The sequence below is a fragment of the Gopherus flavomarginatus genome, chromosome 15 (assembly GCF_025201925.1).
Source record: "Gopherus flavomarginatus isolate rGopFla2 chromosome 15, rGopFla2.mat.asm, whole genome shotgun sequence".
Lineage (NCBI taxonomy): Eukaryota > Metazoa > Chordata > Testudines > Testudinidae > Gopherus > Gopherus flavomarginatus.
This window is the reverse complement of record NC_066631.1, coordinates 18,713,320-18,730,263: the sequence shown is the minus strand read 5'-3', so window position 1 is coordinate 18,730,263 and position 16,944 is coordinate 18,713,320. Positions and strand designations below refer to the sequence as shown.

At 42.2% G+C, this 16,944-nt stretch overlaps 1 protein-coding gene across 14 annotated transcripts in view; it reads left to right on the top strand.

Annotated features, from left to right (window-relative positions):
- FBRSL1 (fibrosin like 1) overlaps positions 1-16,944 on the top strand; it is a 760,769-nt gene that overhangs the window by 112,920 nt on the left and 630,905 nt on the right. The window lies entirely within an intron of this gene.

The following is a 16,944-nucleotide window of genomic DNA, read 5'->3' as shown; positions in this document are numbered from 1 at the left end:
TAGTTGGTAGAGTTGGTAGTGCTCTGCTCTCTATCTTGCAGAAGACGGGAGTTTGTTTCCTAGTCTTGGGGCCTCCTTTCACAGACCAGCAAGATCTGTATCATATGGAGGTGCAGAATGTACAGACTCAGGAAGGAAGAGTCTTACGCTAGTTATTAGCGACCCTTTCAATCAATTCAGCAGCAGCAGCTGTAATAGCATTTTAAGGGAGTGGTATCAAGTCTTTTTTGACTTGAGGGGCAATTGCTGTGTGGCCATGAGAATTAGAGTTTAAACAAAGGAAAATAGGGAATTTCTCAGACTTCTGTTACAGAGCTAGAGTTCCTTTTTGCTGCCTTTGCCAGAAGTCGTATGAATCATATCCTCTCTTACGGCCCTAATTCAACTCCTATTGAAGTCAATGGAGAGATTCCCCCTGACTTCCATGGAAGATGACTCAAGCAACATATTCCTAAATCCTACCAGCTGTCCAGCCAAAGGGCTCCCAGTGGGAGTGCTGCTGAATTGCACAACTTAGATGTCCATGTTCTCTCTAGGGCAGTGAGTCTCAAACTTTTTTTCAGGCTGGAATCCTCGTTGGACTCACCTGTGTTAACGCTTGCCCGCGCCCGGATTTAATGTTCAGTTTGGCTTGCCACAAACAACCACTCCACTAAAACAGTTTACTTTGAAAACTCTGGGTGGGTAGTCAGGCCTGGATTAACCAATATGTTCTCAGTGGACTTGCACAGGGCCCCCATCTCAGGGGTTGGCCCTGACCACTGGACCAAAAATGGGCAGCTGGTGTCTAGAGGCCATATCTGGCCCACCAAATGGCCTTAGAAGGCATGGTGCTGCTGAAAGAGTGCTCTGTCTGGTAGTGGCTGATCCTTCCTAGCTGCCCTAGAGCTGTTTTGTTTAGAACTTCCATGCGTTTTCTTCATTTTCCTTCATCTTGTGCCCCCTGGTATGCTTTCAGTTGCAACCCACAGTTTGGAAACTGCTGCTGTAGGAGAAGAACATTCAGACCAAAAAATGATATCATTGCATTATTGTCTGTAGTAAAAACAGCAGAAGTGTACCTGCCAGCCTACCTAAGAAACCTGGGCTTATTCAAAGACAGAAAGACCACTTGTTTTTGCCTCTCTGCTGAATCCTTTTCCCTCCTGTTTTGTTTGGAATTTGGTGGGTTGTCATCATATATTATACTATTATTCTTAGCTTTTGAAGGCTTGGTTTTGTTTATTTAAATTTATTGTGCTGGCAGAAGGAAAACAAAATGAAGCAATAGATTTTCTTTGCCTTCTTCCTACTGTCAGTTGGGTCTTAGTGGTATTGTTATTCATTTTATGACATGCAATATATCTGACTGAGCTTTAGTTCTTTCTCAATCCACATGCCAAAATTTCAAGCCCACCTTTGTTGGCTTCTATATATTACAGGAGTATAAATGTGCTCTTGTGATATGTATTTTAATATGCTTCTGAGTTTTCGACTTCTCCCCTTCTGCCAGTCTGGGTTTGAGAGCTTTACAGGGGTGAAAAGTGAGCTTTATCTCTGTTGACACAGCTAGTTGTTTCACAGTGTGACTGCACCAGCTACCCTGTGTAGAATGGATCCCAAAAGAAAATTGTAATAATGAAAGAGGCTGAGGGATCTTTCTTGCATCAAACTTGCACAAAGTACTGGGATAATCTAAAAGCTTTCTCTAATTTGCTTGGACTCTCTCCCTTGCTGGCTGTTATCTGTATGGTCACCTTTTGTTTTCTGTATTCTATCTGATTTATTTTTCTGTTGCACAATCTCCTTTGCTTGTTTTCATGCAGCTACCTTTGTTTTTGCTGGTATTTTTAACAATGAGCTATTTACATTTTGCTCTTTTTTTCTTTCTTTCAAATCAGTGCTCTAAATGTGGATTTTGTCTGCTGTAGCTGTATCTATCTTTCTTTGCCTCCATTTGAACTTTTTCCCCACAACTTCCCTTATCTGTATTTTGTATTCATGATCTGTAGAAACAGACATATTGTAACACAAGGACTTCAGTGCATTAGACACCAAAGTATAAAGTTTAAACAAGTACCAGTCATTTCAAGACAAAGGCCTTTTCATTTCTGAGCTTTTATGATGATACGGAAAATCTGAATTTTATTTAAATTCTTTTTGTTTCTGGTACCAACTGCTGAACTGAGCAGCTGAAAGTCCTGAGTGTTTGTGACAAAAGTGTTTTTCACCTACGTCTTTCCACAAAGACATTGTAACATTTGTGGATCTAAGGTAAAGCTGGTCCCAGCAGGCAGTTTGATGCTAGAGTCAAGGGAAAGCTAAAGGATTGCACATGAAAGAAAAACACATGAGTCACTGAAAACACTTAAGGCATTGTAAGAAATATTCTCACTAGTTTTCTCTTCCTGTCATCCATAGACTGCAAAGCATTGTCAAGTAATGCAGAATAATGTTAATTAATGTGTAAACCTAAGCACACTATAGTAAGTGTACATAACCCCCACCAGTCAGTGTGCTATACGTACCCTTCTCTACCTGATCCACAGAGCATGCAAGTCTGTAAGCTTCCACCCCACTTACAGACCCTGAGTCTTTATCTCAAGTCCTAGAAACTCATGTTTTCAGCTCTGAAGGTCCCTGGTTAAAAAATTCCTGCTGTCTGTGAATTGAACTGCCATGAGCCGCAGGCGTTCAGGACGAGTTTTCTCTGTGCAGACAAAGTATGGAACTGACTGGTCTATATGTAATACGTGCTGCCTTCTCTACCTGCTCTACAGCAGATGTGAGTCTGTAACCACCCCAGCTACCTAGCCTGGCTCTTTAGCTCAAGCTGTAGAGACTAGGTGACAGTATATACCTCCAGACCAGTGGCACCGCCATGGGCACGCGCATGGCCCCACAATATGCCAACTTGTTTTATGGCTGACCTGGAACAACGCTTCCTCAGCTCTTGTCCACTCACGCCCCTTCTCTACCTATGCTACATTGACGACATCTTCATCATCTGGACCTATAGGAAGGAGACTCTGGAAGAATTCCACCATGATTTCAACAGCTTCCACCCCACCATCAACCTCAGCCTGGACCAATCTACACGGGAGGTCCACTTCCTAGACACCACAGTACAAATAAGTGACGGTCATATTAACACCACCCTATACCGAAAACCTACCGACCGCTATGCCTACCTTCATGCCTCCAGCTTCCATCCCGGACACACCACACAATCCATCGTCTACAGCCAAGCACTAAGGTACAACCACATTTGCTTCAACCCCTCAGACAGAGACCAACACCTACAAGATCTTCACCAAGCATTCTCAAAACTACGATACCCGCACAAGGAAATAAGGAAACAAATCAACAGAGCCAGACGTGTACCTAGAAGCCTCCTGCTACAAGACAAGCCCAAGTAAGCAACCAACAGAACTCCACTGGCCATCACCTACAGTCCTCAGCTTAAACCTCTCCAACTCATCATCAGTGATCTACAACCCATCACAGACTTTGGGAGGCAGGTCAGTCCTCACCCCAGACAATCTGCCAACCTTAAGCATATTCTCACCAGCAACCACACACCGCACCATTACAACTCTTACTCAGGAACCAATCCATGCAACAAACCTCGATGCCAGCTCTGCCCACATCTACACCAGCGACACCATCATAGGACCTAACCAGATCAGCTACAAAATCACCGGTTCATTCACCTGCACGTCCACCAATATATACGCCATCATGTGCCAGCAATGCCCCTCTGCTATGAACATCGGCCAAACTGGACAGTCCCTACGTAAAAGAATAAATGGACACAAGTCAGATATTAAGAATGGCAATATACAAAAACCTGTAGGAGAACACTTCAACCTCCCTGGCCACACAATAGCAGATGTAAAGGTAGCCATCTTACAGTAAAAAAACTTCAGGCCCAGACTCCAAAGAGAAACTGGTGAGCTTCAATTCATTTGCAAATTCGACACCATCAGATCAGGATTAAACAAAGACTGTGAATGGCTAGCCAACTACAAAAGCAGTTTGTCCTCCCTTGTTGTTCACACCTCAACTGCTAGAAGAGGGCCTCATGCTTCCTGATTGAACTAACCTGATTGAACTAACCTCGTTATCTCCAGACTGATTCTTGCCTGCATATTTATACCTGCCTCTGGAAATTTCCATCGCATGCATCTGACAAAGTGGGTATTCACCCACAAAAGCTCATGCTCCCATACATCTGTTAATCTATAAGGTGCCACAGGACTCTTGGTTACTATGTTAGCTTTGAGTCCCCCATTGGCTGAGATGTCACCAGAGCTTAGTGAATTTGATGGTGGGAAGAGTCAAGGTTCCAGGACAATTGAAAAAAGTATCTCTGTTGTGAACCCCTGCCCTGAGTGGCGAAAGAGGTTTGTGTTACCACTAGCCCTAAAGAGAAGCATTTGGTGTTCTTATCACCACATAACTAGTCCTCCTGCTGCAGCTGCCCACGATGGCTATAGACTGACCTGCTATTTGTTGATAATCTGGAAAACTTGGTTGATCTTTCTGCATACAGAGAGCCACAGAAGCTGAAAACTCAGCATGATATTTAGAACTGTTTCTTCCTGCTCTTCCCCTCCCCCTTACAGACTCCAACTAAAAATCAGCGTGTACAATGAACTTGATGTGTTTTCCTTTAAAGAAACCACGTTTCCCCCTCTCTGTGTTGTGTTATATAGTTGGTGTTAGAGGTTATTTACCATTCTGACTCAGGAGCCTTATTAATCCTGTAGATTTTTTTCATAGTAGTATATAACAGTTGTGAGCTGCAAAACTGTGAAACACGTGGTAACTTGCTAGACCAGAAGTTGAATAAAACCCAGGAGGGTTCTGTGATTAAATGCATCTCTGCTATATAAATACTCATTCGAGCTTTTAGATGAATTTGCTTTGACTATGTTCATGAATATGAATATTCAGACGAATGAGTAGATTGCCTGGCAGCATTATGGGCCAAAACAGTGAAGTATTGGAGGATATCTGAAGAAAGCAAACTTCAAATTTGTACCCATAAGAATTTGCATAGAAGCTTTGATTCTAACAGCTAGTCTCATTGAACTAGGGTGTCAAAATCTATCATGTGACCTGCCTCTAATAAAAAATAAATGATTTTAGAATAATTACAATGAACTGCTCATGAGCAAGCTACAGACTAAGAATTATCTGAGGAAATAATTTGGCAGATGTCAAACTAAGATCAGATAGGATCTGTTGTAGACACTGGACAGTTGATGAGAGCAGCAAAATATGGAAAATCAGTCAAATTAATTACTAACTACTAACTATTTGCCGTTCTCTAGCGGGCACAACATTAAGTCAGAGACAGGTCAAAAGTCTTCACGGGGCTTCTCCAGCTCTTACCTTTTAGAGTGCCAAACCTCTCATTTATTTTTCAGATCATGAATCTTACTGCCTTCTGTCTTGGCGTGAACTCACATGTTGAATCTCTACAGAATGCAAGCTCACACGAGCCAAGACTTTTATGTTGTCAGTTTCAAAATTAAGATAGAAGATTTTGATTTAGTTTAGTTAACTTCAGAAATACAAACATCAAGAAGGCAAACCAATATCAGCATACTACATCATTGCTATGTTGTTGTGTTTAGGGTTGTAAAACCTACTTTAACATTAAACACCAAGATGGACATCTGTTTCATTTTAGCTCTAGTGGCCAAGAATTATCGCAAACTACTGTACTTCTGATACATAGTCAGATAATGTAGGGAAAAGAGAGATTATCCAAGAAGGCCACTGCTAACATGTGACACTTCCCCCGGTGAAATTTCTCTGTGGATCAGTGGGTATGGTTTAGGATGTTTATAGAGAGTTTAAACCATGGTTTGAAAGAGAATTCTTTTGAATACAGACAGTAATTTCATAATTAGCTCTTAAAATTACAGTGTTGGGAAAAGTCGAGGAACATTAAAGATCACAAACCTTAAGCATCTGTCTTACATTTTGACTGTTCTAAGTCTCAGTGCTTCTTGCTCCCCTCAAAAAGGGAGTGATAAAGATGGTGTGTTTTGAATTAGTGAGAGATTTATTTAGGAGAGTGAAGTAAGGATGATTAAAAGTGGCCACCCATCTGAGCAGATGCCTCACTCGATCCTTAAAGAGGAGAGAGTTATTTTTGCATAGAATCAAAACAGAGTATGTGTAGTACTGGTGGAATTCCCATCTCAGTGTGGTGATTGCCATTAATGATCACGGTTGTAAAGTGACCCTCAGTTTTGAACATCCTTGACAAGATGCTTTTTGTATAGGCATTTATTGATTAAAGTGTAGCACTTCATAGCTTTCTATAGAATCTGCCAGGGTTCCTGCCAAGAGTTGCACACTAGGCGTGATCAATCAGGATTTGTTGTCAAAGGAAATAGTGGAGTTTGAAGATTCCTTTGTGGAGTCATGAAGTATGAGCTATGATAGAGAACTTTTGCTGTGTTTACTATATTGTAACAATGTGGGCTATGGTCTCTCTTCAGGGGATCTCTCTGTAAACTTGTGCTGGAAACCCAAAAAGGGACAGAAGATGATAGGAGGACTAGAGCTATTTTGCTCAGTCACTTCATTTCCTCTTTTTCATTTCCTCTAACTTCACTCATCCCTCAGGGGATAAGATTGTAACTGCTTACAAAGTGACAGGTGTGTAATGTGAAGCCAGTATTTTTACCATATCAAGTATTCCAAAATCACTAGGCTTTGTTTACACAGTCTTTGCACTGATGTTTAGAAAACCAATTTGAGTTACAAGAGTGCAACCCTCCAGCCCCTCTGGAGGCACTCTAAATCAGTTCAGCTTAATTTGGTTACAAAGCAATTTAGGATCGTGCTAATCTGATTTAAAATATTTTTAAATTGAGGTGTGTCCACACACTCAGTTGCACTTGTTTAACTAAAATGACTTAATCACGCCTTTAGTTAGATCTGGCCTTATCGCAGTCCATCTTCCAGAGTACATGTATGCCAGCACTGAGTAACCTACAGCATGAGTAGCTGGAAGCAATATGTAGCTGCATCTTAACATTTTCTTGGGTGGAGCTGCAGAAAAGTATGTATTTTCAGAGATGACCCATGAACTCAAAAAGGGGCAAACGTCAAGGTAATTCAGCATCATAATGAAAGTTTCTCCAACTGCAGTCATGACGAAAACCAAGGAAAGCCAGGAATCTCAAATGTACAGTAAATTTCCATAAGTGCTGCTGCAGAAAAGGAAAGAGTTTTCTTTTAAAACAGCTCTACCCTTGAGAGAGTAGTATTGTGACTATCACACAATAAAACTTAGTCTATAGTATAATCTTTAAGTAATATGCCTGATCAGATATTTTATTTTCCTTTTAACCTATGCTGAGTGTATAAACTTAGCTCTTAATTGAAAGAGATTATTTTCTTGAAACGCTTTTTAACAGTGAATGAGGTGATGTCTAGTGTCAGTTTGCTTGCACAGTTTGTGGATTCATTCTCGGGAGGTTGTCACAAAAACCCATTTAAATGAATAGGCTGTCAGGGAAAGGTCTTTCAGCAGCATGTCATTGTATCAGTACAGACCATAATAGAATTTACCCTCTGTCAGCAAAAACACTCTTCTCTAGTGTATAGCTTTATCACACCAAATCCTCGGTTTCATGGAGGTGTCAGCATGGGATCCCATGATTCCACAAGATTGTGCCAGAGCACAGGGTGTGGGGACAGTGTTGATTTTTCTTTCTCACAGGAATGGGAATTATGTCTTGCAAAACAGCTTTTGAAATGCTCATTCTAGAATATGCTGGAGTTCTAAGAAGGAACTTGTTACTCGCATCTACAGTCTTCATGAATGTGGGAATATTAAATAATTAAACTAAGCAGGCACAAAAGTGCTGAAATGCAATAGAAGTTTGAACAGCTGAAATGGTGAGCATTTCATGGCACCTGTGATTAGAGTACACTGAACTCATTACAAAAGCAAACTGTCTCTGAGGCCACCTATGTTATCCTAGGGAAAGGGAGTGCCACATTAATTATATCTCACTTCAGACACAGGCTTGCGTAATTTGCAAAATCTGCATCCAAATCATGCAAGTTTATCATCTCTCAAGTGTCTGGTCAGGATCAGGATTTGATTGAGTCTCAGCCAGTTTGCCCTCAACACAGAACAGGCTCAGGTTGGCTGCAAAAAACCAAAAGAAATAGGCTTGCTTCCTAGATTAATGCTTTTTGCTATTCAAGTTTGCAACCTACGGGTTTTATTAAATCCTGAGCAGATTCTGGAGACCCAGCTAGCAACAATGGTATGGTGTATTTCACATCATCTTCACTTGGCCAAATAATTTTTCTTTTCTTGAAGATAAGACCTCATCATAGTACTCAGTGCCTTTTGTCACTTTGTTAGATTAGTGTAATGTGCTCTCCATACAGTTGCCGATTTTGGTTGGATGTTTTCCTAGAGGATTCCTCAGAGGATGTGGAATGGGGGTGGCTGGGAGGGTTGGATAGGCGTGGGAATCCCGGGGGGCCTGTCAGGGTGGGGAGGGGAGGGGTCGGAGCAGTCAGGGAACAGGGAGCAGGGGAGTTGGATGGGTGGGAGATTCTGAGGGGGGCAGTCAGGGAGGAAGGTGGAAGGGGTTGGATAGGGGGCGGGGGCCAGGCTGTTTGGGGAGGCAAAGCCTTCCCTACCTGGCTCCCCATACAGTTTTACAACCCCAAGGTGGCCCTCGGGCTAAAAAGTTTGCCCACCCTTGCATTAGCCTGTGATTAATAAAAACCCTCATCTGGCACTTACTTCCAGGAAACTCCCTGGGTCATCTTAATCCCTTGTTCCTCCCTTGAGACTCTAGAGGAAAGTCTTCATGGGTCTTGCCCCTTTACCAGGGCCTGCCAGAGGGCTAGCTCAACTCCTGTAGCTTCCTGGTGGTTCCTTTTCCCAAACAGAGGAGAGTACCCACCTCCTGTCTTCTGGGTCTCCTCCTTCCAGAACAGGAGAGAGACACCCCACACTTCCTTTACAGGGACCATCCAGTCTGAATCCAGCTAGGTCTAATGCTTAATTAACGGTCTCCTCTCCAGGTGCCATAGAATGGCCTGATTGGGCCCTCAGTCTCCCTTTTTGCCCTTTATTTGTTAGGATTGGGCATATGCCACATCATAGTTACCCTGGAAGTAGTGGCTAGGCCTAATGTCTCACTAGGAGGAAATCTGTGAGTTTTGGTGTCTCTTCCTGTTACTGCCTGAAGATCATGCGAGAGCTGGAAATATGAGTTGGCTTTACCTGTAGAAAGGTCTGAAATGAGTGTTTGATACTAAAAGAAAATAAATTTGGTTGAACTAGCAAATAAACTGTGGCTTTCAACTGCTAGCGGGCAGAGTCAACTCTTGTGCCCTGAACTTATTGGGAACTTAATTGAGAACTTGAATTCCCAGATTGAAATAATTTTTCCTCTTATTTATGAATATTCCCAGCATTTATCAGCTGACTTCCCTGGAGCCATGTTATGATTCTCAGGTTTTTGTTCCCCAGTGCCAAGCCACCCTGAATGTTCATTAACAAATAAAAGCACTGCACAGCCCAAGAGCTTGGCCAGCAATGTCCCCAGCCACCTTGTTATCATTTGAAATAATAGTATGACTTGCACAGCTTTTCCAAGCAAGCTAAATAATTTATGTTCAGAGAGTTGAGCCAGCTGGTCCGGCTTCCAAAGGAAACACTGTGTGTTTGCCTGCCTTGCCTATAAAACAAAAAGGAAAAAAAGTTTGGCTCATATTTGCAAGGCTACCCCACAGGGACTTTGAAAGAATATTTGTTTTAAAAGGAGGGTAGTATTAGGGGCTTGTTTCCATAATTGGCGCTCTTCTTCTGGATCCATTACTACAGAACCTTGGGTGCCTTTCTCCTGCAAGCACATGCCTTTCAGAGGAACCTTTTCTCCACCACGCCATCCTCTCCTCACCTCAGGATTCAGGGAGAAGCCGGGAGTAAACACAGAGCTGCTAGTATGTTTCTGATTTTAAAAAAATAAATAAATAAAAATTAGCCTCTGTGCTTTGAAGCAGACCTCTGTGGGTACTGATGAATGAACATCTGGTAAGAATTAAGCATTACTCACTGCAATAAAAAAAAAATCCAAGGTGGCTGGCAGCTCATGAGATGGATGATAAAGGGCGGTTACAGTCTGCAAACCACACTGAGCTCTGCTTCCCCCCTTCGCCCCCCCACCACAAGCCTTGCTTGCATAGAACTAAGTCACTATTGTCTCTGGTCACCAAGATTTCTCACTCTTTGAGCGGTTTCCCTGCCCCAATTAACTGTGAGCTCTCCTCTGGGCTGACGGGGCCACTTTTTAGATTGTGTAGGAATGCACTTTAGATTATTGGCTAGAGTTTTCCAGAGTGTGTCATTTTTTTCCCTGACATTTTTTTGGGTGCTCAGTTTGAGATGCATGTTAGCAGCCTGATATTCAGAGGTTCTTAGCACTCCTGGAAAATCAGAATGCTTCAAATTGAGCACCCAAAATCAATAGGCAAATCTGAAAAATATTGGCCTTTTTACTTCAATGCAGCATGGTTGCTCAAAATAGTTAAACCACCAGCTGGTGTTCAGTTTCTTGCAATTTTGTGCATAATAAACTTTTGGTTGAAAACCTAGTTTGTGTGGTTAGGCCCAGCTTTTCAAATCAGAATGCTACAGTCTACACCTATTATGTTTAGGTAACAGTATCCTGTTAACAATTAACTTTGTGAACTTACTGGCATTGCAAAGAAAACTGTGGGCCTGTACCTTTAAAGAATTTTAGCATCTTTGTGAGAACATCATAAAATTTCAATAAAGTACAGAGTAATATCTGTGGAAACCAAGTAGATATAAATCATATGCTGACAGCGGTTAAGTGTCAGTAGTGACTAGAGTAGGGGTTCAGGAATGTTCCCTGCCGATTTCCATAGCTGTTAAATCTAATGTTTGGATCTGGGGGTTGCTTTAGTCACATTTAGTTAGACTATTAATTAAAAATAACAAAAGACATTGGCCTAGACCCACAATATGGAAATATGCAGATCAAGGGTTTTGCTTTGGGCCACCTTTGCAGGAGAAGAGATTCCTTCCAATAGAGATGGAAATTTTGAGATTTTACCGTTGGCTGCTTCTGGTCGTTAGAAGAGTTCCTTGGGCTGAAGTGCTAATATGGTCCTCTATTTTCAGACTCTCACCTATAGATAAAGTGGACTGAAGCCATTTTGTTGGTGACAGTAAGAAGAGGAGAGCCAGAGAAAGCAGACTCGTCGCTTCTTGATAGGTTTCAGATAAAGATTGTAACAAAAACATAAAATGTTTCTCTGATGCATTTCTTACTAAATGATCAAGAGATAAAAACAATATAAGCCTGTGAACCTGTGAGGACTTGCACTCATGCCTAACCTTAAGCTAGTAAAATCAGTGTGAGTACTTCACTGCTTACAACTAAACATGCATGAAAGTCTTTGCAATACCAGGGCATATATCTGTAATTTTCACAGGTGGAAAACATTTTTCTGTTGGGGTGGCGGGGAAATCTATTACTGGATGAGAGACTGAGATATTTAGTACCAATAGATCTTTTTGTGTTAACAGAAGTACATACCAGTTCCCCTACAAGATTACAACTTGTTTCCTGTTTCAGGAATGCAGCCTTATTGAGGTTACAGTGTCACATAGCAAGGTTCATTCCCAGAGGCAGGGCACTGACAGGTCCGAGCTAACCTTTGGGTAAATGTCTGAGTAGTTGCTATAATTTCAAATGCAATAGAACCCCAAGTGTGCTAAATGGTTACCAAACATGGAAAAGTTTACTTTGGAAAATGTCTTTGAAATAGACCGGTCTCGGTCTCTCTGGTCTTTCTTTCCTTCCGCTAGTTTTTTTGACCAATTTAAATAAATTGACCTTTGGTGTTCAGATAGATGGGAATAAAGTGATGTCTGAAATGTCATGAAAGCCACTAAGGCGCCTCTAGAGAGCTCTGTGCCGTGTTTTTCTTTCCTTTTATCTTGAATTTTGTTCTCATGTGCTTTGATCAAAGACGATTTTAAAAATGTGGTTTTTTTCATAGACTTTAGGGTCAGAAGGGACCAATGTGATCATCTAGTCTGACCTCCTGCACAAAGCAGGCCACAGAACCCTACCTATCCACTTCTATAACAAACCCCTAACCTATGTCCGAGTTATTGAAGTCTTCAAATTGTGGTTTGAAGACCTCAAGCTGCAGAGAATCCACCAGCAAGTGACCCATGCCCCACACTGCAGAGGAAGGCGAAAAACCTCCAGGGCCTCTGCCAATCTGCCCCAGAGGAAAATTCCTTCCCGACCCCAAATATGGCAATCAGCTAAACCCTGAGCATGTGGGCAAGACTCACCAGCCAGCACTCAGGAAAGAATTCTCTGCAGTAACTCAGATCCCATCCCATCACCGACCACTGGGCATACTTATCTGCTGGTAATGTGTGAGTGGTCACTAAAAAGTGTATAGATTCACACCGTGTAAGGCATTCTCAACTGCTTTTGATATGTGACTATCCAAACAGACAGACAAAAAAGCTCTCAAACAAACCAGTTAATGATACCTAGCTCTCGCCTAGCATTTTTCATCAGCAGAGCACAAAAGAGGCGCATATCATTTTTACAGATGGGGAAACTGAGGCATAGACAGGGGATGTGATTTTCCCTCAGTGCCAGAGCTGGAATAGAACCCAGGTTTGCTTAGTCCCAGTTCTGTGTTCAGTATTAGTGCATCCCTCCCCTTTGGCATACAAGCTGACACACTAGGGTGTATGTAGGGTCTAGTATTTGAGTGCATTTGTATATGTACTTACATTTTTCACCAGCTTCTTAATATCTCATGAAACCATTTGTGGAGCTTTAAAATGTGAGATGTGATTTTTTTTTTCTTGAAGCATTTTCAGTTCCTTTTGGGTACTGAATACCCTGAGAAGACAAGCTCCCATATTGGTTTTGACTACATAATTAGCTCCAGGAGGTATTGATGGAGCCAGTTTTATAAAAACCAAATAATACACCAAATCAACAAATGTAAATAGAGAGCTATTTAGCTTTATTTATACATCAGCTTTGTTTGGGTTTCTGCAGAATATAAACACACAAGGCGGGTTTAAAACCACATGCACACTGGGTGCTCACCAAGCACATGCAATGTACTTACCTTAACCTTGCTATAATATGCAGATCTCTTCTGAATAAAAGTGCACTGTCTTGTCTACTCTGGGATATCAGCATTAGGGATTCAGACTGGGGCAACTACAGCAGTTGGTGCAATCCCAGCATCAGCAAGGCCTTGGTGAGAACGAGAAAATGCCCTGCTAGGACTGGGTACACAAGGGTGTAAGTGGAATTTTTTCTACATCCCCTAAAACAGTGGTTTTCCACTTATGTTCTGTGGACACCTGCTGACTATGCCTAAGATTTCCAAAGAGATCTGCAAATGAAAAAAAGGTTGAAAACCACTGCCCTAAACCTTCCTATTTTCTACTGCACTGCTCTGCACAGACGGTAATTCATGCCCACAAAATGATGCTCTTTCTCCTTTACTTTCTTTGCAGAGGACTCAGTAATGGACCCACTGCCATCAATATTGCTAGGACTTTACTGAATAGACCCAATGTTTTCTAGCATGCTATGTAGCATTATCATAAACAATTAAAATTAAATTACACTTGTCAAATGCATGGCAAACAATTGATGCATTAGCCTTAGTTTTAAAATCGTGTTTATTCACTTACTCCCTCAGTCGTTCACAACAGATTTCCACTACATGCATCTGAGGAAGTGGGTAATCACCCACGAAAGCTCATGCTCCAAAATGTCTGTTAGTCTATAAGGTGCCACAGGATTCTTTGCTGCTTTTACAGATCCAGACTAACACGGCTACCTCTCTGATACTTAACAGATTTCCTGTATGCTCAGGTGAGTTGGCAAAGTTTGCCGCACATGGCTGTGGGACCACGCTGAATGTGGTGGAAAGGAGAATGCAGCTGGGGAGAAAGTGTACTGTCTCTTGGTGATACTGCAAGGCGATGGTTCCTAATAGCTGAGCGTTTTGATGCAGTCAGAGAACAGTATTGCTGGTTCATCTTGCTTTTAAAACAAGGACAGGAGAATGGATATGGATATTCTAAGAAAACGTAACAGGAAATGGCTGTGCAAGTTACTTTGCAACTTGCCTGTTAGCCCCTCTACAGTAACCATTCGTTTTCTTGGTGAACAGTGAAGTGAGATATAATTAAATCAACGAGAATGGACAGGAAAGCAGAAGGTAGATAAGCAATCAATCAGCAAGAATCAGATATTTTTTAAGCAGGCCAAGTAATTCTGAGTATATTTTTCCCTCTTTAAGGTACCCTGTCAAGATTGACAGGCCCATAATGAAACATAAAAATCTTCATCCTGATTCTGAAATTTCCATTGGCTCTCTCCAAAGAGCGGGCTGAGACTCCAATGAAATGAGGTCTAATCTTGATGACCCATCTCCACCAGCTCCCCCATGAATCACTGGCAAGGGTTTCTGCAGCAGCAGGTGTCCTGCCCTGCCATCTGTGTTGCGTGCCTAGGAAGCAGGACTGCCAAATTTCAGCCACAGTCTGGCAGGAGACTTCCTCTGGGTGATGTTGGAGACTGAACGGGGCTGGAGAGAATTTCCCACAATCCTTCCTCACCTTCCAGCCCTGCTAGCAGCATGGGAGAGTTGCTTACTGCCAACACATTCTCTCTCCCCAGTCGCTGGGCTACTGGGCGCTCCCCGCTCTTCCTGATGCACACAGCCAGGATGAGGAACAGAGAAAAATTGGGGGTTATATTAGTTAAACATAATCATCCCCTGATTAGTTTTTGGCTTCCTGCTCTGGACTTGTGGTTTCTGGCAGACAAGGACTGCGCGTTGTTTTTGCTGATACAGACTAACACGGCTACCGCTCTGAAACCTGAAGGAGCTTTTTGTTGGAGGGTATTGTTTAGGAGGAGAGAGGGGCAATAGTCTTCCTTTCCTGGGCTTTTTCTTCTTCCTCCTCCTTTGTTTCTCCCCATTGTCTCTTCCCTCATTCCTACAGGCAGTTCCCTTCCCAGTCTGCTGTGATGTCTAGACATCAGAACTTAAAAGTGAAACTGACAAAACGTTTCACTTTCCTTCTGGCCCAGCTGCCCTCCTGTGGGCTGGGAGGGGAAAGTGAAACTTGCTCACCCACCATAGTGAGTTTCAGGAGGGGTAGCTAGGAGATACCTGTGCAGCCGCCTGCTGACATAACAGCAGAATTTAGAGCGGCTGCTGCTGTGTTCAGGCAAACGTTCCCAAATTGTGTTCAAATCCCAATTAAGCTGTCACTATTTTCTTATTTCCTTTTCTGTAACTATGGGTTTCTAAGAAACTTGTTCAAATAGAATCTTTCTCCTTTGTATGCAGTCTGCTCCCTACGATCAATTCACAAACCCTATGCTTGTGACAAGCTCAAACATTTTGTTTATACTGCATAGGACTGTGCCAGTAACTGAATCAGAAAGGAGAAGCTTATTGATTCTAACAGAGTGTCTGTTCCCACACACGGATATCTTAAGGCCTTATTCTTTAAATACTCTGGTCCCACAGCTGTACAAGGCCAAACACAATTTGAGGGACTCTCATGAGCTCCCATAGTGTGTTGGAATATTTTTAATCCTGGCCCACGGTTATTGTGAGCAATGACTGGGGCAAAGGTAACTTTTTGTTTGCGGGGAAGGACTTGAAATTCAGCCAATTGTAGTGGAGTGAAAGTAAAAGTGGTATGCAATAAAACGTGAGGTATTCTTTTGCCAATATATCTATGTATGGTACTTACATGACCCCATCACCATAGTATTTGAACACATCACAGGCTTTAATGTGTTTATCCTCACAATACCCCAGTGCAGTAGGGAAGTATGTTTATCCCCCTTTTACAGATGAGGAGCGAAGAGAGACAGACTAAGCAGAAGGATGTGGAGGAATGGGAACTAGAACCCAGGTTTTCCTAGCACCCTAACCCATGGACCATTGTTACTTTCCAACATAGCTGAAGTTCATTTCTTGGAGGTAGACCTGGCCAGAATTCTTTGAAATTTAATTTTGCTTCAAAATTTCAAGATTTTTCAGGAAAAGTGGGAACAAATATAAATATTTTTTCTCGCATTTTTCATCTGGGTCTGATGGAGACCTTCTGGGAGAACCTCTCCAGCCCCTTCCCCCAAAGAAGTTTCTGGTTCTTGTTTCAATATGGCTCGTCCCAACCATGTTTTCAATCAAAATATCTCTTGGCCATTTTACATGGAAGGCTAACTTATTAGGTGTTTCTCTCATTTTTAGTTGTCTTTCTCTCCCTTTGTCTCCTCCCATTTCTATATCTGGTTGCATCACTTCCTCAGACTTTTTTTTTCAGCCTTCCCTGAGAATAATTGATTTATCATGTGGATTTTCACTGTTTCTTTTTCCTCCTTTTCTCCCACATATGTTTTCTTGTCTGGTTCATTAATACATGGCGGTTATTTTTCCTTACGTTATTCCCCTTCGTTTTCATAGTGTTGTGTATTTCTTCAGACTTCTCCATTCAAAAGATTTTCCTACACTTCCTCTCTCCATGGGCATCATCCAAAGGTCACTGAAGTCAATGAAAGACTCCTATTGAAGTGGGGTCTGGATCAAGCCTTAAACCTATCCCTCCTTCCACCTCTCTACCTTTTCTCACAATCCTTTCCTCCCACCTCTCATCTCTGATTTTCATTCTCAGTAGCTTCCCAGCTTCCCCTTCAAATTAATTTCCTTTGCCCCACTCCGGAAAGTCCACCCCCTTCTATTTCTTATCACCCATCCAGTCATATGCCTGACCAGAGTCTTCTCTTCATATCCTGCAGCCTCAGTCAATTGCTTCCTGAAGATACTTGCCCTGACTCTTTGGGCTCTGATTGG